The 22,569-nt window shown below is 38.8% G+C and overlaps 1 long non-coding RNA gene across 4 annotated transcripts in view; it reads right to left on the bottom strand.

Moving 5' to 3' along the window:
* Window positions 1-21,118, bottom strand: part of LOC107079396 (uncharacterized) — a 32,753-nt gene extending 11,635 nt beyond the window's left edge. Inside the window, exons 1-2 of one of the 4 annotated variants that reach the window (XR_001480366.2) lie at window positions 21,012-21,118; window positions 6,266-6,600 (exon numbers count right to left, since the gene is read on the bottom strand). This is a non-coding gene — a long non-coding RNA (uncharacterized lncRNA). Of the gene's footprint in view, window positions 1-934; window positions 2,285-6,265; window positions 6,601-6,712; window positions 7,383-10,734; window positions 11,758-21,011 lie in introns of those variants that run through there. The other 3 variants (XR_011182308.1, XR_001480365.2, XR_001480368.2) reach the window with 3 other exon arrangements.
* Window positions 21,119-22,569: the final 1,451 nt, after the last annotated feature.

Raw genomic sequence — 22,569 nt, 5'->3', positions numbered from 1 at the left:
TTGATAAAAGCAAGAAGAAAGCAGATATGTTTGTCAGGTTTTCTAATTCTTCCTGGGTTCTGTGGGGTGCCTGGTGTTGGGATGAGTGTGTGTTTTCCATGGTGTCTGAGTGACCCCCTGTTACCCGTTACCAATTAACATACCAGACCCCTCATCTTTGCTGGCGATGGGGGGCTGGGCCAGGTTCAGTGAAACCCTCTTGGTAAATAACTATAAATCTGTGGGCCTGCACTGAATAATGCATCACAGCTATATAAAATTAATGCTAGCGCTCCGCAAATCCCAAATTAGATCATTTTAAGTGTTTCTTTTACTCTCTCTCTCTCTCCATTTCAAACATCTTAAGAGCTTATGTCATGGGAGATGAATTTGACTTTTCACTGACTGGTGCAGTAGCTGAATATTAATCTGCTCCCCCCCCCCACATGGCAAGAATAATACTGTAGGTATTCTAGCATGGCAGCAGTGAAAAAAGGGGTAACTAGTGTTAGAGTACTGTTCTGCAGATATCCCATCACCCTTCCTGACACAAGCTGCCGGTTCAATTAGTTAGCCATGCAATTGACAAAGGTAGCAGTTGTTTTCTTCAAAGAGAATGGATTTTGCAATTTAACGAAGCATCTTCGTAATTAGTACTGGGTGCATGTGGTGGAACATGTTTGAAGCCTGTAAACAGGGTAAAACTGATCAGGTACGTCTGTCCTGGACTTAATGAGCTGCTCACAGATCAGGCTCTTTCTCATGTCCTTCTGATATTTCATCCAGCTGTTACCTCAGGATGGAACTGACTAACCGAACTCCAGTTATGCTTTCTCTGAGTTTCCACATCCTTTCACAGTCTCTTTTCCATCTCTACACAAGCTCTCTCACTCTTAAGAGTCCCTAGGCATTGACAGAACACATTTGTAAATATCCCAGGTCTCCTCTCACTCACCTGGGCTCAGCATGACCCTGTCAAACGTGCTGTCCATCCTCAAGGACAACTGCACTGAAACGTCCAGTCACTGCAGTCGTTCCGGCTGGGCAAGAATTATCTGTTTCTGAAATCAAGGACTTTTTCCAATGCAAAACTAGATAATCCTCCCTTTAAGAGAAGAGTTTGCCTCCTGCACTGGTGTTCTGAAGAGATATACAGTATTATTTTGCCTTTAAGTAATATTTCTTTTACATCTTTTTTTCTGTACTGCTCATTGTCCGCAACTTCTGTTGTTCTATTATCCTCAGATAGTGATTGCCTTGCACAGTCAGTACACTGGAGCCAGTGTGCTGCCAGTATCAATCAGCTGGTGTCAGCTGTGCATAAGCTTGGAAAAGATAGCTGTCAAATGGGTAGATTACACAGAGGAAGATGAAAGAGGGAAACCTTCGGAACACAGACGCAGTCATACAGCCAACCCAGGAAAACAGAAAAAAATAAATGACCCTAATCCCCCACCTTTTCTTAGTCTTTTTTCATTGAAATTATTCGGGACTGTATTGTTTCAAACATGCTTCCTTAAAATTCACTGAAGCTTGGACTTTAAGACCAACTAATGTTTACAAAGAAAGCATTTGTAAACATAAGAGTAGATATTCACATAAAAAAAGTTGTTTCATTCCAGTCCTCTGTTGCTATTGTTATTACAGCAGTGTGACAGTGAGACGTCTGTACTTCAGTAAGCAGCTGGAATTGTAGGTGTCTGGAGACTTGTGTCAAAAGAAAAACACTGATCACACTACTGCTCAAAGGACTGTTGCTGTGTATGTGGAACAGATTTGCTTGATCTCTACCCAAGTTAAATAAAGAAGCACAAAGTTCAAAGGAAGTAAGGACGATAAACAGACAGCCTAGCAACATAATTAGAAACCCTCGTTCATTATAAATATTTATGTTTACCTGGCACAGAAGCACCTAGTCCACAATAGTCAAACTATAATAAAATTGGAGCTGCTGTATGTTTGAGCAGGTATGTGTTTATCCTCTGCTTGTCTTTAGGCCCTGCAGCATGACTCTTAATGAACAGTTTAATGATGCCAATTGTGTCATATCTTGCACAGAAAGAGATATTTAAATCGTTTTTTTATTTTTAATAACTAAGCTTTCTTTACCATTTAACAGTATAGATTTACCATTTTACCAAAAGGAAATTTGCAGATTTTTACATTGTAATTGGATAAAAAAAAACACGCCCAATGTAAAAAAAATGCATCTTTTTCATTTGTGACATATTCAATGTATTAAATGAGCATTAGCAGTGTCAGATACCTCATAGGATATGATTTTCACCAATGATTAATTGCCTGCTTATAAACAGGTCAGATTATAATATATTTATATATATATTCACATGATATATATATACTGTTTGGTTAAATAATACACCATGGGCAGTTTGTTTATTATGCATTCATAAAGTGTCACTTGAAAAACAAAGTTACCTATGTAACCATGTTGTGAAACCCAGTATTGTTATTGTGTGTCCGTTTGATTTTTATGAAGACACAACCTACCGAATTGGTTGATAATGTTATGTTGACCCATATTATATTCTGAAATTGTTTTTTCAATGTTTGTAATTATATAATGTCTTTTTCACCCATCTCTGGCCCAACGATGAAATATGAGCCAGTGAACACACTTGCTGTTTTCATGGATAAAATTTATAAGGGGTGCAGGTTGGAGGACATGTGTTGCAACAGACAGATCATCTCAAAGTGTCATCTTCACTCAGCAGCTTTGGAATCTATGGCATGGCCCGCCACTGCACAGTTGACTGTGTTGTCTGATTAATGGTGTACAATACATATGCAAGTGTCGATAAAATGACAGGCCAGCAGTTCTGAAATGAAAAATCTGTTTGTGGAGAATTCAATCTAAACTTATCCCACTGCATTTCGATAATGCACTTTTCCCACAGACATAATATAACTATGTAAGTCGGCTCCTGATAACTTTGTTTTGAGAACAGAGGGGAAAAGTCTTTAGCTGGGGTGTGTGATTGCTTTACTTGGCACTGATTATAATTGCTTGTGGGTACATTAGTCTGCCCTAAATATAGGGAAGTAGGATTTCTTTTTAAAATGCAGAGAAGTCATCGCTTGATTGCATTCAAATCAACAACATCTGACAGAAAGAATAGCAAAGCTGCCATTCAGCAAAATCCCAGGCTAATTTATTACATTCCTGAACCTAATGTGGTGATCATTAACAACATGCTGACCTGAATATCTAACTCCACATCAGAGAGGAAATCTACATTCCACTATTGATGCAGGATGTTGACACATCTCGCCATCAGTTACAGTTACAAAAAAATGCTTCAAAAATGGTAAAGGATGATAAGTAGAACATCCCAACATACCAAGGGCTTGGCAATGAAAAATACTGTCCTGTGCAGTGCAATGGGTTGGCAGTTACATTAGAACCGACACAGCGGATGACCTTTAAGCACCATTAAAATCTCACTTTGCTATCAAACCTCATGTGATTTTCCCAATCACAGAAGAATTCAAGAGAAACGTATGAGCCCACAAGCTGTGATTACTCCTCGGAAGAAGATTAATTTTAATTGACACAAAAATGCAACGCAAGGTTTTCAATCTCAGCCTAGCACAATGAGTAGAATACCAGCAATGCAAGGGTCATGCAGACAGAGACATATTTACAAGACCACCCATGGGGATTTAATAATGCTTTTGCTACATCTCTTAAGTCTTGAGAATGAAATATTATCCTTGAGATTCTGTTTAGTGTTAAGGAGGCCAGCGATTGGTGCAATGACCTATCTGAGCACTACTATTCCTTCCAAAACTAAATGTGTTTGCTTTCTTACAGAAGAAAAAGATTAACAAGAGCGAGATTAACCATCTGCACTTTATACAATGGCTTCTGCTGGGAAGTTAAAGCTTTCTTACTCTTCCAAAGCTCAACTTTCAGGAAACCAAGCTGACACCATGTAAGCCATGACATTTTACAGTAGAATGTCAGTTACAGATTAATAAACAAGTTGTGAAGATGGATGCAGAGCACAATGAGTAAATGCTACCATCAGGGCTTTTAATGGCATGCTAGTCCTTGGCAAATTGGATCATATCTGTTTGCTCACTAGTGCACAATTCAGAATCACTGTGAGAAGAAAGTGACAGCAGAAGTCGGATAAATGCAGACAATTCTGTGGCAACAGTAGTTCCTGCACGGAAATAGTCTGACAGGCAAATCGAGTAAAATTCAACCGTTTGTTCACTTGTGTAGTAAATAGTTTATTTTATTTTTCAATAAAAAATTCAGTCATTGCAGTTGAAAAAGCTTTCCTTCATTTCATAAACCAAAGGAGTCTGATGACAAACTACGTCACACTTTGCACTTGCTTAGTTGATATAAAAATTAATAAACATTAAGAATAGTAATTTATCCTAAAAATAGAAAATTATACTTCAGTGTTTTTGTGAGGTACAGCTTTAAAAGTTAATTATTTCGTAAAGCTAAACTATTCTCTCCAGCTCTGCCAGCGCTGGGGCCCTGAGTTCTCCCCATATTCACGTGGGTTTCGACCAGGTACTCCAGTTTCCTCCCACAGCCCAAAGACATACTGGTTGGTTAACTAGCTTCTGGAAAAATTGTGAGTGTCAGTGTGTGTGTCTGCCCTGTACTGGACTGGCATCCCATCCAGGGTGTACCCAGCCTTGCACCCATTGCTTGCTGGGATAGGCTCTGGCTCTCCCGCGATGCTGTATTAGAAACAGCCATTAGAAAATAGATGGATGGATGCTCTCTCCAGTTTTCTTGCAATGGTTTATTCATCTTCTGAAGGAACGGACTTCTGAGTTATATAACTGTATTATTCAAGTGAATGGCTACTATACTTTGTACTGTATTGCATAGTGATGTGGGAAACAGCACTGAACACTATGCACAAAAGTCCCCCCACCCCCAGACTGGACATGCTATAACAGGAGAACAAAGCCCATAGCCTGTGGTTGTCAGTCAGGATTAGGGCTTGACATCAGTTCTGCATTATTATTTGCAGAGCGACAATGGTGACAGCTCAGATTTAAGTCCTGCTTCAGAAGCTTCAACATTTTCCAGGCAGACATTGCAAGGTCATCGTCTGTAGCCTTTAGCTCTGCTGGCTGCCAGCTATTCATCCTGTTTGCAACCCATTTAAGCCATTGTCATCTGCCTCCCCTGATCTCCCTTCCAACTCCAGTAGCTTAATGACATGGATATCACAATGCAGGATGGGATCAGGTTAATGGGTGGCATCAGGACTCATGCACTTGTTGGTAGACACGCCGTTTCATTATGAGGTATGACGTTAGAGGTGAGCTCAGGTTTCAGCAATGTATCATCAATGTCATGGCAGCTGCCACCAATGCTGGAACTGAAAACTTTCCAAGGTGACTACCGCAGCACCTAACCTCAGACGCCCCCTTCTGTTCTGGTGAGAATATGGCTGGAGTCTGATCACAAGCATGCTGGTCATCCATCCTTCTGTTTTCTAACCGTTTCAACCTAATCAGGGTCTGATTGTTTTAAAATAAACGTCTGTCTTCATGTTCATGTTTGCACATTTGTAGTGCAAATTCATCTGTGACTATACCGTGTATAGGTAACTCCCCAATAACCCCTACAATAAGCCACATTTAAAAGAACCTTTAAAAAGCAATGCCATTATACGACTCCTCATAAGTCTTACCTGAAGAGTTGCAATATTTAAATAATATGTTGTCAGATATTTCCTAGTAGCTTAAAAAAATATTTAATTTAATGCCAAACTCCAGCTTACTTCTTTAATGAGTGTACAAATAGCCCTGCACATGAACCACACTCACTGCAGTAAGAGAACAATTTCCCTTAAGTACTATATTGCTTCCTTTACTGTGATCTCTAGACCTCGACATTGTACAGTCTGCATTTTTTTTCTTAAAAGATATTTTAATAGTCATTTACATTTGTGAACTGCAGACTGGAAGTGCCTGCTGTAATACATCGATGGCCGTGAAATTATAGTCAATTGCACAATTTGCTACGGATCTCTCACTGCTGGATCTCTGGTATTGTATCTGGTATCGAGGGCAGGGTTAGAACTAATGTCAGTTGTGGGAAAGACTAATTAGTGGCTTGACGTGAAATATTTGATGCTCACAGTGCATTACATTCATGACACAATGAGAATTTTCCATGCTGTTCAAAGCAATTAGCGTTAGAAGTGAGAGTTACAATATGTGTGGGGGGTAACACGCTACTGAACAATACTTAAAAAAATGAAATATAACATATACTCACAAATACTGCTCCAAGATGTCACATGATATTGGTTAAAATAATAATCCTGAGTGGCAGTTCCAAATATAGACCTGAAAGTTCATCAATGAGCTGTTGTGAATCAGCAAGGCTTTCTACAGGAAATGCCATCTAAATATTTACAGAGCTGACACGTAGGGAAGTGGAGCTATGCTGAGACACAAGCAAGGAAGAAGGCAGAGGCGAGAGAGGGTAGCTGCAATTCAATCTAGGAGGTTTTAGATTTCCCTGATGAGAACAGACATCTAAAACCAGGCTCGCAAGATTGCTGTCAGAGGAGTCCTTTCTTCAGCTGCCAGCACATCTCTCAGTCATTTCTGAAAGGATAAAATATCAGGTAAATTAATCAGCACTGTTCGCCCAGCGCTCCCCATCTCCTCTGCCACCAATACTGCATCATTTTGGAGAGGCTGCCCACCACCCACCTACCCATTTGAAAAAACTACCACCAGCGAACAAGTCCTTGGGTTCGTGGCTGTCATCAGCAATGAAGGCCCCAGACATCAACCCTGAATCAGAAACTCCATCCCTTCTATCTTTCTTTCCCGTGCCCTTACATTCTGTAGATGGGAGCAAGAGAATGATTGCAAATGTGAAAAAAGGGCTGCCAGAGCTTAGTCCAGCACTAAAGCCTCTAACAGCTACATGCACGCCCTTGGACATGATGCAGTGGGTGTTTTATTCTGAGGAGGTGTGCAACTGTATTTGTTTCCATGTGGGACAGGGAGAAAGCAAAGCAAGCAGAGTGGTGCCACATGTACCATGCAAAATCCTAGCCGTTCAGAAATCCCGTTCCAGCTTTGATATATCTTGAATTACACGGACAAACAATTCAGCAAAACTCCCCTCCTCCCCCTCCTGGAATTATACTGAGAACAGTTTTTCTGTTGAAGGGCATGGGGCATATCATCTCCACAGCAAACAAAAAAGATTGAACTGTGCCAGAGTAAAGAGATCAGAACCTAAGAAAAGTTACAAATGAGGAGAGGCCAACTGGGCCATCTGGCCTTTGGAATTTGTTTAGGAAAATGACACACATTGGTGTATTTAAAAAATAAAATTGAACAAATTAAAAGGTTACTATCCACTTATAATGTTAAAAATCGAACGTTTCCTTATCCCACCTTTATTCTGTTTAAGACTCTTAAAACAGGAGAGTCTTAAAAACAAGGCAGTGACAGGCTTCAAAGGGATTAATGCACATTTTGATTCCCATCTTTTAAGAGGAGCAATGAGTGGACCATTGGTTTTGCTTTCATAGCTGACGAATCTAATCTGCTGGGTCCCTGATTTCACTTAAGCTGTTCCATTTCTATTTTGGTTCAATATTTCTCATGACCATCACGCCTTCAAGGGAAAAATCTACACAACTGGTCTACTTTACAGTATATTCTTTACAATATAATACTATCATAAAGACATAAGAGTTTTCCCCATACTTCTCACTCCCATTTTAAGCAGAAAAGTTTCTGTGTTTAAGATCTCCTCCAGAGCTTTCTGCCTTGAAAGCGTTTCCCTTCTTCTGGTTGACATGCAACACTTAACAAGGTTAGGTACTATGATTTTGCAACCCTGAGAGAAGGAGATAGGGGACACCAGACCTTGACTGGCTCAAATGAATGAAATGTCATGTCTGCTTAGACCAAGATGTGCTTTCCCTAAAGGCCAGCGTCTGCAGTGATGATAAACATTCTGGACGTATAAACCATCCACAAAGAAATGATCTGAATCTGGGAAAGGGTTTCAAATAATGAGGCTTTCTGTGCAGATGGTTTCTTGTCTTCCAATGCCCTTCTTTTTTTACAGGAGCTGATTATTGCTTGGATAATTGCTTTACATGAATAGGTCTGTCAGCTGCAAGCTGAGACATCCTGGAGCAATTTCAGACCTGGACTTTACAGATGTAGGCTATGCAGCTAAACCTTTTTAAGAGCTACGAAACATCTAAAACATCTATTAAACTTAAAGTGGTGATTGAAATTTCAAAATATATTTTATAGCATAATTTAAAAAATAGAATGCTTTCAGGGCTTGTATTTTCCTTAAAAGGTACAGCGAATCGCAATGGCATTTGCAAGAACTGCAGGTGGTAATATTGTTAATACATAATATTTTCATGGCTTGGAATACACTAGTGCAATGGGTTTGTTATTTTATATCATGGTGCATTATTTTTTCTATATTTCTATATTCTATATTTCTATATTTATCTATCTCATGCTGGCGTTTCAGATGTATCAATACAAGTGATGCATGAACTCATTACAAGTGAATGGAGAGTAAAAAGTATCAAATCACTGATGTCACAATGATGTTAGAGTGAAACCAACCATCTGATCTACAGGTACCTACTGTATGAACCACAGCAAAGTTTCTGGAATTTCTATGACCAAAGGAGAGAAAGATTGATGCAAATTCACTAGATGTAATTCTCTCCATTTTTTCAACAAATAAGATCTTCAAAGGTTTCATGCATTCCATCGTACAGAACGCTCCATAAAATGTGTACACCCTTACACTGTTGCCTACAAGAATGCTTTCAGAGATGAGAGCCACGTAAATATAATCTGACCTTTAAAGGAATGAACAATCTTAAAGGCTGAGTCACTCATAACAGTTTCCTGATAGAGCTGATGGAACATTTCAAAGTCACACTTACCTACAGTAATAACTGCTTTCCATTATAAAGCTCAGGACTCCTGTCACTATAAAATAACGTTTTACTGATGTCCCTGCAATAGCTCCTGCCTACAGATACTGCAGAGGTGTTTTAGAACAGTAACAGATTTCTGTGTCAAAGTAAATTGAAATACATAGATGCATTTTATTTTTAAAACTTTTAAGGCATCAGTCTTTGCATTCTCTTCTGTATTTGTACTCTTTGATCGCAAATTGATTTGCATTGAGTATAGCAAGATCAGCTAAAGCATACTGTATATAGGCACCTTTTTGTGTCCAATGAGTCATCCATTAACTTTTCTTTATTGTCTTGTGTTATATATTTTTTGTTTGTGTTTTAAAGCATGAGAATTCTGGATGACACTCCCTTATATATATATACACACTCCCTTATGTCAACATAAGAAAAATCTTGTTCACACTTTGGATTAAGTACAGAGTGGCTACATCAGTAAATCACACAATTCAGGTCTGTGTTTATCTATTCTTTTTACATATATTCTGTTTATATATGGTCAACAGCCATATCAGCCTGCAACAGTTGAGGGTGCTCACGCTGAAGCCTATGTAGGTCCTAATGCCCCAGTATAGTGATTGGGACACAATTCTGTAAAAAGGCATCGTCCTTTGGATGAGATGTAAAACTGAGATCCTGACTCTCTGTTGTCATTAAAAATTCCAGGGTGTTTCTTGAAAAGAGTAGGGGTGTAACCCCAGTATCCTGGCCAAATTTCACCCTGGCCTTTACCAATCATGGCCTCCTAATAATCCCCATCTATGAACTGGCTTCATCACTCTGCTCTCCTCCCCACTAATAGCTGATGTGTGGTGAGCGTTCTTATTTCATGTAAAGCGCTTTGAGTGGAGTGTTCAGAAAAGCGCTATATAGTGTAAGGAATTAATTAATTATTCTGGATTTTTTGGGGGATTTCTTTAAAAAATGAGAAGTGTCTTTAGGAAGGACATTGTTTTTTGCCATTTTCTGTGTGAACGAGATGGATTAACAGGCTATCCCAGCTGTGATGTGTTGGCCTCTGGCTTTCTCAACCAAGTGCGTCACAGCTCTCTCTGCCTGGGACAGTAGTGAGTTATTTATTTTTAGAGCCATATATACAGGAAAGACATTTGGGCAGATCTGGGACAAATCCTTATATATAAAATGTAGATGTGCTTAGATAATAGCTACTGTATCTTATAGAAAAAAATAATTTCACAGATGCAATGTTGTTTTTGAATAAGCAGTGATAGTATAAAATCAAAGAGTTGAAAAGCATTAGAATTGGTACAACAGTAGCCAAGAGTGGATTATTTAAAGGAGTTATATTTAATGTTAGTTGATAATAGAAATTCAGGACCTGGAAAAGAATATACTCGCTCATGATGTACTACACAGCGACTGAGAGATCATTTTTGTCAATATTTTTACACGTATACTTACTGTACCTAATGTAAGGTATTTTCTTCATTTTTTTCTGTAGCAACAAGTCATACATAGTGTATTAGTCGCAATAGTCTGCCTATAGGAACCTGAAGGATTTGAATGACAACGTATGACATTTTGCTGTACAAGAGCTGTAAAATTACAAACATTTATTACATCTTAAAAAAAACTCATTGTTCTTTAAAGTTCTTGGTTTAATTCACTGAATACCTTTTTTTAATATGCACTAGCCATTTAACCTTATCTCTGTGTGGCAACGGGTGTCATTTTCTTGTGGTGTGACCACATGCTAAAAACAGAAATGCCAATTATAATTATAATAATTGCTTACACTTATATAGCACTTTTCTGGACGCTCCACTCAAAGTGCTTTACAGGTAATGGGGACTCCCCTCCACCACCACCAGTGTGTAGAATCCACCTGGATGCCGCACCAAATACCATCCAGTTATCACAGGATTGTAGATCAGGACTTCAAATGATGCAATCAAAGAAAACAAATCAGACAATTTTACTTAAATTTCTTGTGCAACGCTCTTTGAAATGTATACTGCCAATGTGTTTTCAAATCAGCAGTAAAAAAGAATGACTTAAGCAATAGCAAATTCTTCCCATAAACTCTATGAATGAGTTTCCTTCCTGATTTTTTTCCTTCTCAATTATAGCTGTGACTTTCTTCTGCAACAGGATGAAACCAGAAAAGCAATGCAAAGTCTGGGCAATAATGTGATCATGGGAAATCATGATCTTTTTGTTGACGTTACTTCTCCTTATGCCTATCCTCCTCCACATTTTCTTTGCCGTTTCTTCAATTTGTCACAGCAGTATGTCTTTCTATAAAGGCAAGAGCAATCAGGAATGGAGCTAATGATAACTTGTGGCAACCGAAAGATACATGTAGATCAGTCTGCTGTCCAATCCCCTCTCACCTAGCGCAGGGTTAAAGCCAGACAAGGCATAAATAAAAAATATATACGAACAAGGACCAATTTTGAACTGCGATTTTCAGAAGATGTATAGTTTGCAAAAAAAAAAGATTCTACAGATAGTGTTAGATAATGTCGTTGATGTGCTTTAGCCTGACTGAAATGCATAAATCAAGTGTATTAAAAACCGAGTCGACTGCCATGTTGTGTCCTAGTCTGTAACGTGGGACATTACTGATCTTTGCTCCCACCCACCCAGTGTTTACTTTCAAGTTCATCCTGTTTATTTGATCAAATTAATAAATACACATAAGGACTTATCTGCTCAGTTGTCTGCCAGAGAAAACTGTTCTGCTTCCCAAGATTCCAAGAATATGTTGTTTAGGCAAGAGGAGCTGGCCTTGGTCAGCAGTGGTGATGGTGGAGAGGGGCAGTGAGAGATCAGTGAGTTGAGCAGCCTTCACATGTCTTCTTAATGTAAAAGCTCCTTAGTAACACAAGGAACAGGAGGCTTACTGTTACAGCTGAGTTCCCACACTTTCCTTTTGGGATATATTGCATCATTGTTATTGCAACACCTGTTAATATACTATATTGCAGACCTAAATAAGGTTCTAGCTGTGGAAAGTTGATTTGGCAGCAATTCCTTTGAGAAAGAAACTTTAAAAGAAATAATATAAACCATGCAATGAAATTTAGGATGTCTGTAAAAAATAATTAAATAGAAGGATACTCTTAAAAATGTAAGAAACAATAAAGGTACTGTTTAAAGCTATGTAACAACACTTGTAAGAAAAACTTTTATTCATTTAAGTGTAAACACCAACAGAACTTTTCTGCCATTTCTTGTTGTCTGAGAAAGGCTAAAGTTGATAATGTTCCTTTAAATGTTTCCAAACATAATACCTTTGGACTGAGGCCACTGTAAGCATACTTATGGTAAAAGTATTTTTAAAGTCAGACACAGCTGTTTTGTGTTTTACAGACTTATCTTTCCTTGTATTTTTTTCAGGTTCCAGAAAATACACTGGCCAGAATATAGCATTGGTTTGGGGCCAAAAGTTAAGTTAATACAGCAAAGCAATTTATATAAAACAATCTGAATTCCAAGTATGCCAACTTCATCTTAGATAAAAGCACATTTTTCAATTATTGTCTTTTTGGTTTTAGTTGGTGTGAAAATAATTCATTTTAATTAAAAATAGATATTGCAGCAATGCAATAAGCTTTAGCAATAAACAGTGTTCTACTAGCTATGTTACGTGAGAAAAAGCAGACTGGATGAAATCTCTTCCTATGAATGCTAGCTTCAGGATTTTGAGAAGTTTTCCACAACAATGAACAGTAATAATGATTTTCAGTCCAAAACTTCTTCTGGGCAATTCTATCAGATCTGATGCTTTTACAATTGGCACTAACGGCCCACATTAAATCTGGGATTTTGTCTAAGACAAAAGCAATTTTTGTTGAGATAACATTGGTCGTGCTTGCAATGAGATGATTGCGTGTTGATTTTGACTGCTAGAACTGAGTTATTGGTCCCCGAATCAGAGGAACAATGCAGTTCATTGTCAGTAAAGGGGACCCATTATCTGGTTAGGTTTTGGGAATTCTGTGAGTGATACCAAGCCAAAGCTAAGTCACAACCTTTTATCCTCATTTCATTAGGCTCACGTAACCCTTCTGGATAACATAACATTAGTTTGTGAGTGGACTGGTGGCGTTTGATTGGACGTTTTAAATGTGGGGTCTGCTGTATGGTGCTAGGGCTGGTGTTTCAGATGGTTTGTCAAGTCTGCTTATAGCACAAGCATCTGAAGAGCCTTGAGAAGTTGATCTGGTCCAATTAAGCCAATATAATGAAATGATGTTGCTTATTGAGGGGCCAGTCTGACTGAAAACCATACTGACACTTTTGGACCAGGAAGAAGACCTCTGATGTAAATTGTCCCTTTCCAGTTACCCTGCTATGGACTCAAATCCCATTTGAAGAGTAGAGCAATCTTGTCCTCTCAGAGCTTCCCAGTGTTTCCTAATAATAGATAAATATTGGTTTATGATTGTAACTTTCCAGCTGAGGATCTTGAACTGAGACTTTCCCAACATCTTCAGGTCATCACGTCTGATTACTCCAGCAATTTCATCACAGGGTGGTTTTAACTCCAGGTTACATTATGTAATAAGCTATTGACATTTCCAAGGGCACAGAATGTCATGATGATTTATTGAAGAGACTCTGTAAATAAACAGCCACACATGCCCAAGAACAAATAAATGCTCACAGTGTCATTTAATCATGTATCTGCCAAAACTGAAGCCATTTACAAAAGTATTGACAATCTTCCATTTTCTAAAAACTGAAAAAGGCACTAGACAGGAAGCCCAGAGCAATTTTATCTCAATAGTTTAGAACTCGTCCTTTATTTTCTCTTGCAGCAATACAGGTTCTTGCAAGGAGAAAAAACATGTTTTTTCAACCAAAGTTTTAGTCTTTTTGGAACTGTTTCATTGTTAAACCATAGTTATATAAAACACTTCCCCAAAGTAGAGTATGAATGTGCCTTTTCAAACTGAAAACAGAGAGACAAAAGGGGGTTACACAAAACTGCATACTGCACATTCTCTTGATGTGTCTGTGACACAGCAAAATGGTTATTCATACAAATGTCTGCTTTACATGAACAAAAAGGCAGCAGTCAAAACAGTGCTTGTAATACCCCCTTTGTATCCATGACTAACCTGTCCTCACAGAAAGAGTGAGAAAACACAGTAGAAGGTTCTCCTGTAACACAGGTGGTGTCACTGCCAAAGCTTTGTTGATTTTAGCTGAAGAAAGAGATACAATATTCACATTCCGAAGGTCTAATTTACCTAATTTGGATGTTTTTACATTGAAAACAATTATTTTTTTATTGTTAGATCTTATCCTTGTGCTCTTACTCTATATGTGTAAATAAAGCAAATCTCTACCATTTGCCAATCTGAAGCAGGGACTTGGCTGTTAAATATGTATTCATGTTTACTGCAAGCTCAGCAAGACACAAATAGAGCCAGTCTTTAAATTAGAATAATTCATTGCATTATTAATTTTTGTGGGGCTTGAATTATAATTAATCATTTTTGTGTATACATGCAATAAAAAAAGAACAAAAAACAATCAATTAAGAAAAGGAAGTAATTTGCTAACCTTATTGCATTTTTAAGTGTGTCATTTTTATCGCCTGTCCTTTCTTCGTATTTTACAGTGGTTGAATGCCATTTTAATGTGAATTCACATTTTTTTTCTTATATGTGTCTCTTTGTCTCAATGCCACATTCAGGGTATTGTGAATACATTATCACTGCCGAGTTTATGTGACTGTAAACTGCTGACTAAGCTTGTCATTTAGCCTCATGAGCAACAGAGAACTGGGCTACACCTCATTGACACAGGAAGCTCTGAGGAAAATGCTGATGAGGGAGATTGCAGTGCACAATGAGATGCAATGTGACTCAGGAACTCGTACAGTTACAAGGACTCGGTGCTAAATGTGTTAGCAAAGACCTATAGCTCCGACAGCATGATTGGCACAAGAAATGACAAACTGTTCTTGAGTTTCCCAGCAGAAATGTTTATAACTGTTTTTAAGTTTTACCAGTATCCATATTTAGATTTGTAATACATACATTTTACCTTTTATTTCTATATGCTATATACAGTAAGCTATTATTTCTGTATACATATGTTATATCTTTACATAGATGTAATTATGTGCATATAAATCTATATGTACATATAAGTCTAGATATGTATCTGACTATCTTTTCAGTTTCAGTAACCTTTCCACATAGTAACCAAAGTTTTAATTTATAGGAATTCTATATTATAATTCTAAATAGGTAATCAGCACTCACTGCATGGTTAAACTTTTAGGCATAAAATATACAACAAAAGCTCTTGTGCTCATTAATCATGTCAGCATGCTTTTCTTTTCTTTTTTATTTCCATCGAAGGCAACTGTATTTTTTAATATAGTGTTTAATATAGTGCTCCAAGCACTGGTGTTCAAGCTTATAAAGATTCTAAAAACAAGCAGCCCTTTCCTGAGAACATTGACATTGAGCAGTTTAGGATGAGGTTCACGGAGGGGCAAGAGGGTAGGATGGACTTTTTATGAGAAGCAGGAGAAAACTTCCTAAAGAAAATTGCGCAGCTCGGAAACTACTGCGGCTGCGGTTCAGTTTTTTACCACTTGTGAAGGGTTAACATGAGCTCATGCTTCTCATTTCCTCTTCAGAGCCATCTGAACAAACAACCGGGTGACCTCACATTGCTCCGAACAAGGAGGCGGTGCTTTCACGAAAAAAAAAGAGAGAGAGAACAGCCATGTGACCCTGAAAGGTTGCTCTGGTGGGTGGGCATGCCCAACCGTAGCACAGAACAACAATTCTGGGAAATGCAGACTGGCTGTACAGTACAATTTGCATGTGACTGATTCAGCTTGCTTATCGCTTTCATCATCAGTCAGTGTGCCCTGGGGCCTCTCCGCCGCTTCTCCGGCTTTGCTTTTCTACTTTTTTTTCCCCAAGTCGTAGCATTTTTTTTAAAGCATTCACCGTCTCCAGCCATCCACCTAAAATGAGACAAAGGTGCCTCAGGCTGGAACGACGAGCTACACACCAGCCTCAACATGCCGTCAGATTCACGGCGGTCGAGGTCCCCGCAGGCCATCTGTCCTTTGTCCGTGTCCTAAAAATGGAAACTGCTGGGGGGCGGCGGGGAGGGGGGAGATACTACGATACTACTTATCCTTCTATCCCGGCTTATTGAAACCATGGTCGCTTGTAATAAAACACTCCCTTTTGATTTCTGTTTCTCTGATGGCTGACTGTTGTTCGCCAAAACAAAACAAAAAACACAGTGAGCGTTTCTGGTTCTGAAACAAACAACAACAAAAAAAAGATTAAACTGAATTTTTAATTACACAGAAAATTATCCCTTGGGTTCAGTTTATTCTCCCTTGGTGTAATCTCGATTTGCAAGCTGCAGAGAAGGAATATAAGAGCCATAGTTTTACAACAGTGTACATTTGTTCAAAGGATGTTTGTAATTTTCTGCGATTTTCGTATGGTTTCACTGTGCTTTACTGCACTGGGCCATAAGAATACCAGAGTGCACCAAAATAAATATTCCTCAGGCACATGTATCACAAATGTAATATAATCTTGGCATTAGAGGGTGATACCAAGATCCAGCTTGTGGGTCTTTCATGTCTGCTTTAATTTTACAATGTCTCCCTCTCAAGGTTTTGAAAGAGCACCCCTTCTCATTACCAAAATACTGCCGTGCGCCTGCTTGTATCAGTGGATCCAGCTCCATAGAGGTGTAATCTCAAACTTTTTTTCCAGATTTAAAGCTGGGAGAGGTGGTTATTGGATTCTCAAGAGTCAAGACAAGGAAATGGAAACCACTTGTGTTGTAACTGAAACCTGAAGTGAATGGGAGCTCTCCCTCGTCAGTCGTTTCCTGAAGGCTTGACAGTGGAAAGTTGAAATAAGCCTGACGAGCAGCTTTCACTTAGGACTGTGTTTCATTCCAGAACATGAAATCATCAGCAGCAGCCATATCACCCTGCAACTCACCACTGGCAACCCACTGAAGCTAAGCAGGTGTGAGTCTTGGTCAGTACCTGGATGGGAGACCTCCTGGGAAAAACTAAGGTTGCTGCTGGAAGAGGTGTTAGTGGGGCCAGCAGGGGGCGCTCACCCTGCAGTCCATGTGGGTCCCAATGCCCCAGTAGAGTGACGGGGACACTATACTGTAAACAGGCGCCGTCCTTCGGATGAGACGTAAAACCGAGGTCCTGACTCTCTGTGGTCATTAAAACTCCCAGGGCGTTTCTCGAAAAGAGTAGGGGTGTAACCCTGGCGTCCTGGCCAAATTTCCCATTGGCCCTTACCAATCATGGCCTTCTAATAATCCCCATCTATGAATTGGCTACATTACTCTGCTCTCCTCCCCACTGATAGCTGGTGTGTGGTGAGCGTTCTGGCACCCTATGGCTGCTGTCGCATCATCCAGGTGGATGCTGCGCATTGGTGGTGGTGGAGGGGAGTCCCCATTACCTGTAAAGCGCTTTGAGTGGAGTGTCCAGAAAAAGCGCTATATAAGTGTAAGCAATTATTATTATTATTATTATTATTATTATCACCCCATATGTGTCACTTGCAGGACATGGGAGCGGTGTACCTCATAACACGGAAACAAGATGGAACTGAGGTACTGCACAACACAGCAGAATAACATGTTGAATTACAAACGAACGTGAATGCGTTATATGAATAATCTGCAGTTAGCAAATCAAGTGGAAATATTGTCATCATAGTTGACGTTGATGTGCTTATTAAAAATGTCGATATGCTTTTAACACGTGGGCCTGTATCTTTTCAACAAAACTAAAAAAACATGTTTTTCCATCAATGCAGATGTGTTATAGTAGAACCCATTACACTGCAGGAATTTCCCTGTATATACATTATGTGTTGTATGCAACAGGGTTAAAACATTCTCTTTGGGCCTCCTAACTGGTTTAACCCATATATCCCATCACCTGTGTGGGGGTTGAGCCCGGGTCATGTCACTAGCTGGCTGTGAATTTGAAACTTGATGGTATTAACATTACTGCTTCTGCTTCTGACTATTTGAAGCCTGTCAATTAATTGCTGAAAACACAAACACACTCAACAAGTGCAAAATGTTCCTGTAAGGTGAAGGAATGCCACCAATGTTTGTTTTTTTGCAGTACTTTGTCCAAACTCTGTTTCAATATGGGTTAGAGGCAGGATTGAATTAGTTTGCTTCACAAACAAAACTTACAGTAGATGTCTGAGGAGAGCCTGGCCATGAAGTCAGAGAGAAGTCACAATGGAGAGTATTTGCAGAAAGTTTAGCCAACTAGCAAAGTGCTAGAACCATCCTCCCCACACATGGTGTCTATTCTAGAGTCTTTTCACGTCCTGACAGTCTCAAACCATGTGTTCCATTACACGTCCTCTGCCCTGTCATCCGCAACAGGGAAACAGGGCAAAGAATGAAGAAAGAGCCCCAGCCTTCGCCTTCGCTGACTGGGGTTCTTATATTCTCTTGCTGGCCAGTTAATCCACCCCAGGGATGTTCATCACATGAGCTGGGACACCAGGACTTAAGTGAGAAGTGGAAGTGTCCAGTTGATTATTGGGAGGTAGGCAGACAAACAACTGTTGGCAACTAGAGGACCATGATTGCATGCACATTCTCAATTGGCACGGACAGCTGTCCCTCCTTCCTTTCTCTTTTATCTTTCCTCTCATCCAGGTATGGTTTCCAACTGGCCCAACACGTCCACACTGCTTAGGTGTTGCATAACTGTGTGGTAATTGTGTAAGAGTTGTCCAGGCAAACAGCATGTCATTCGAAGAGTGATAATTGCCTCCCACAACTTTATAAGGAGAGGGAAGCAAACACAAAGAGGAAAAGGGGACAGCACACCATACCGAGCAAACACAGGCAATCCCACAGGCAATTATGTATACAACTCGGATAAAAACAGCACATAAGCCGTTTCCCTCCTTCAACTTTTGAACCTTTGTGGTAAATGCCATTAAAAGCCATCCACCCATCCATTTTCTAACCGCTTCATCCAATTCAGGGTCATGGAGGAGCTGGAGCCTATCCCAGCAAGCAGCAGGCGCAAGGCAGGGTACACCCTGGATGGGACACCAGTCCATCGCAGGGCACACACAGACCCAGACACACACACACTCACGGCAGGGCCAACTTTCCCAGAAGCCGATTAGCCTACCAGCATTTCTTTGGACTATGAGGAAACCGGAGCACCCACAAGAAACACGCAAACATTGGGAGAGAATACTCCATGCAGATAGCACCCCAGGTGCAGCACCCAGACCAAGCGATGCACTGAAGCAATGCTAACCATTACACCTGCCATTAAAATTACAGGGTTAAAAAACTGAATCGTTTCTCTGTATTGGATAAGAAAAAAAACAAAACATTTGTTCTTTTAATTATCTCTAGAAATATGGAAGTAACTATCTCAGGTACAGACCTATAAAATTCTAAAATGCATATGAAAAATATTCCAGGAAGCCCCTTTTGAACATATTTCCTAAACACAACGGAAGTGTAGGCAGGCACATAGGATTGGCCCATGATTTACTACAATGACTGATAGCAAAAGTAGGGGAATTTTTATTATTGTGATGGTAGTCAACCATCCTTTAAAAAGACTATTGAAAATGATCCTCCTTTTTTGGGTTGCGGATAAAAAGGAGCACATGAAACTTTTATGGATTAGCCAAAATGCAGAGAACTTTATCAGTGTAGCTGGTAATTTAGGACTTTTCTGGGCAAAACAGATTCCATAGATTCAATGCGTCATCTTGATAAACCTGGAACCAATCCATCATTAAAATATCAAGGCAGTTTAATATCAGACTTAAGGGGGAATACAAACAGAAAATGGCATGTGTTTCAAAAGCTCTTTAAAGCAAACTGGGGGGAAGTCCTCTTCCACTTCTTGTTTCTGGAGGATTGCCTGAGCAAGTCCCAATAAACTATGACTAAACTGTGATTAGCTGCAATTTCAGATTGTAATCTTTAATAACACCCTCTGCAGTGGTTTACTTCAACATAAACACATTATTGGTGGTCTTTTTTGTTAATGACATAAGAGTCTGTAGTTAACATAGCAGACAGACACACTAAGCAGTTGTTTCCTGATATATTTAGATATGCACTGGGGAAAAAGAGTTTCTGAAAGTGAGCAAACTATTATTCACTGTACAAGAAAGTTTAAATGAGTTCAAGCTTGCATGCGTGTTACTAGATCCATTTTTTAACAAATAATTAGGTTAAGAGATTTTATTTTTCTTGTTACTATAATCACTGATGGCATTATGGTAATACTGGCCTTTAATTATCAGGGTACCACTGAGAATAATTACAACTAATAGGAGAGATGAAAATTACTGAAGGTAATAATTCCAATACATTTGGCCAAAGAAGGAGATTTTCACTGTAAAACGGGAAAATATTTAAATAATTGGCTTTCAGACCGCATTTTTTAAAACAAATTCCCTGTTACATATTCATATTAAACGCAATACTTGCCACCCCCCCCCAAAAAAAAAATAATGGAGGAAACTATTTTTAATGGAGGAGAAAAACAACACTGGTACAAGAAGCAGCCAAATTGCAGAAGTCTTTTGTGTAATGAGATGCCCTTCATCTTTAACTCAGTAATTGAAGGCTAGCCCTCCATGTTGGCAGGCAGGTTCCTGCTCCCATGTACTGTTGCTCAGCCTGTTTTCTTGTTAATCTGAGAGCAGCCTGAGGCACTGTAAGATGTGTACTTTATACTGAGGGAAAGGCAGCTGAGTCATAGCTTCAAAACACCTGTCTGGCCTCTACAACCTGATTGCATCAGCCTGTTTGCCCTATGGGCAAGGGGCGTCACTGTAATGATACCATCTGCAGAATATGGATGTTATTTTCACACTCCACTCCTTCCCTGCTTTCCATAAATGACTAACAGCCACCACAACTGTTTACTCGCCTTTGGCAGAAGGGTGGGAACTTTCTACGTATGCTTGCAGAGTCACAGAAGTGCCTTTGATGAGCTCTTATTTAAAGCTGTAGAGGTACCTGTATAAAGCTCACGGTTTTGCCTCTGGTAACTTTCTTTCCTTTTCTTCGTCGTCATCTTCTTCTTCTTTTTTTTCATGACAAAGACTCATTTCAGAATTCATTCCCTAGGGCTGAGACTTCATCAGACTGGAGAGGGAGAGAGGGACCAGAAACGAACTAGTTTTGAGTGTCGTTTCTTGAAAAACAAAAACATTGTGTGTTTTTATTCCCCAGAAAAGCACAGTACCAGTTAATAGCCACTTGGTCGGATTATGAGGAAGAAAGGGCTCAAAAAAGAACAAAAAAATAACACCCGTTGTGCGAAGACTCCTCCAATATGGTTTTATGTCTTTCTTTGTATAATTATTTTACTGAGCATTTATTTTATGTTTGTCTTGTCCCTTCCCTGGTAGTGTTATATACATTTGCTGAATAATTCTTCATTAATTCTGCCTCAGAATTGCCTTTGCAATGTTAAAATATTTGAGAAGATATTTAAGAAATATGTTACTATGAGGTGTGTTTATTTATTATGTGGAATTCTTTCTCTGGGAATTGTTTTTTTGTCTTTTAGACATTGTCTTACCTTTTAATGTTTATAAAGTCAACAAAGTATGCACAATTTCAACAACATAAACTTTTTAATATTTTGTGTTTAATATGTAGAGAGGAAGAACAGATCCATTAATGTACAGGCTTAAGAACATAATTGCATAATTTACACTTGCATTGTGCAGGCTTATTCTTCAACTATGTGCTACTTTTCTACATTAAAATTAAAATTTACCAAAGCTCTGAACACAGTGTAGTATATTGCTTGTGTACTGTATTGAAAACTTTCATGGACATTCACCCCTCTTTTCATTGAATAGTAAAAAAGAAAATAAAATAAATATATAATTTCATGATAATATGATGTGTTTCTCTTCAACAGTAATAGACTGCAACTGTTTTTAGTATCTGAGAATATACTGGAGTTAAAGCTTTGGGTAAATTGTTAAACTCCTGCAAAAAAGGGAAATTAATGGCAAAAATAATTTTAAATCTAGAAAGTTCTAAGTTTAGGAGCTTATACTAGTAATATCACCCAGCAACAAACTTTCAAACAGTTTAAGAATAATTTTCAAATCTACTTACCGAGTTGTTTGTATTCACAATAAGAATAAAAACCTCTCAGAATGATTAAAAGTACGAGTTTTAAACGTGATGCAAAATATTTTGAAATTAGAAACAAAAAATGCCTAAGCAAAGAAATAACTATAAAACAAGCATGTAATAATGTAAATAAGATCAATATCCTTTGGAATTATTCCCTCATTCCTTACTTAGGATACAAATTAAACATTTCCAGCTGAACTATATGTACAATGTACAGCTTTATCACAAATAATTTTTACCAGTAAATTAAGTGTTTCTTATTCATATGATAACAATTAGTTTCTGTTTTCTTGAATAGTGCAAAATAATCTGCTGAAGGTCCCATACACCTTTGTAAATGTAAGATTTTTTACAGGATTGCATTCTATTTTCATGCAATTTGCCTGTATATTTTCCGTCACTGAGAAAACTCTTTGCT

Source organism: Lepisosteus oculatus, chromosome 17 (genome assembly GCF_040954835.1).
Source record: "Lepisosteus oculatus isolate fLepOcu1 chromosome 17, fLepOcu1.hap2, whole genome shotgun sequence".
In the NCBI taxonomy this organism is placed as follows: Eukaryota; Metazoa; Chordata; class Actinopteri; order Semionotiformes; family Lepisosteidae; genus Lepisosteus; species Lepisosteus oculatus.
This window is presented reverse-complemented; position numbering and strand designations above follow the sequence as displayed.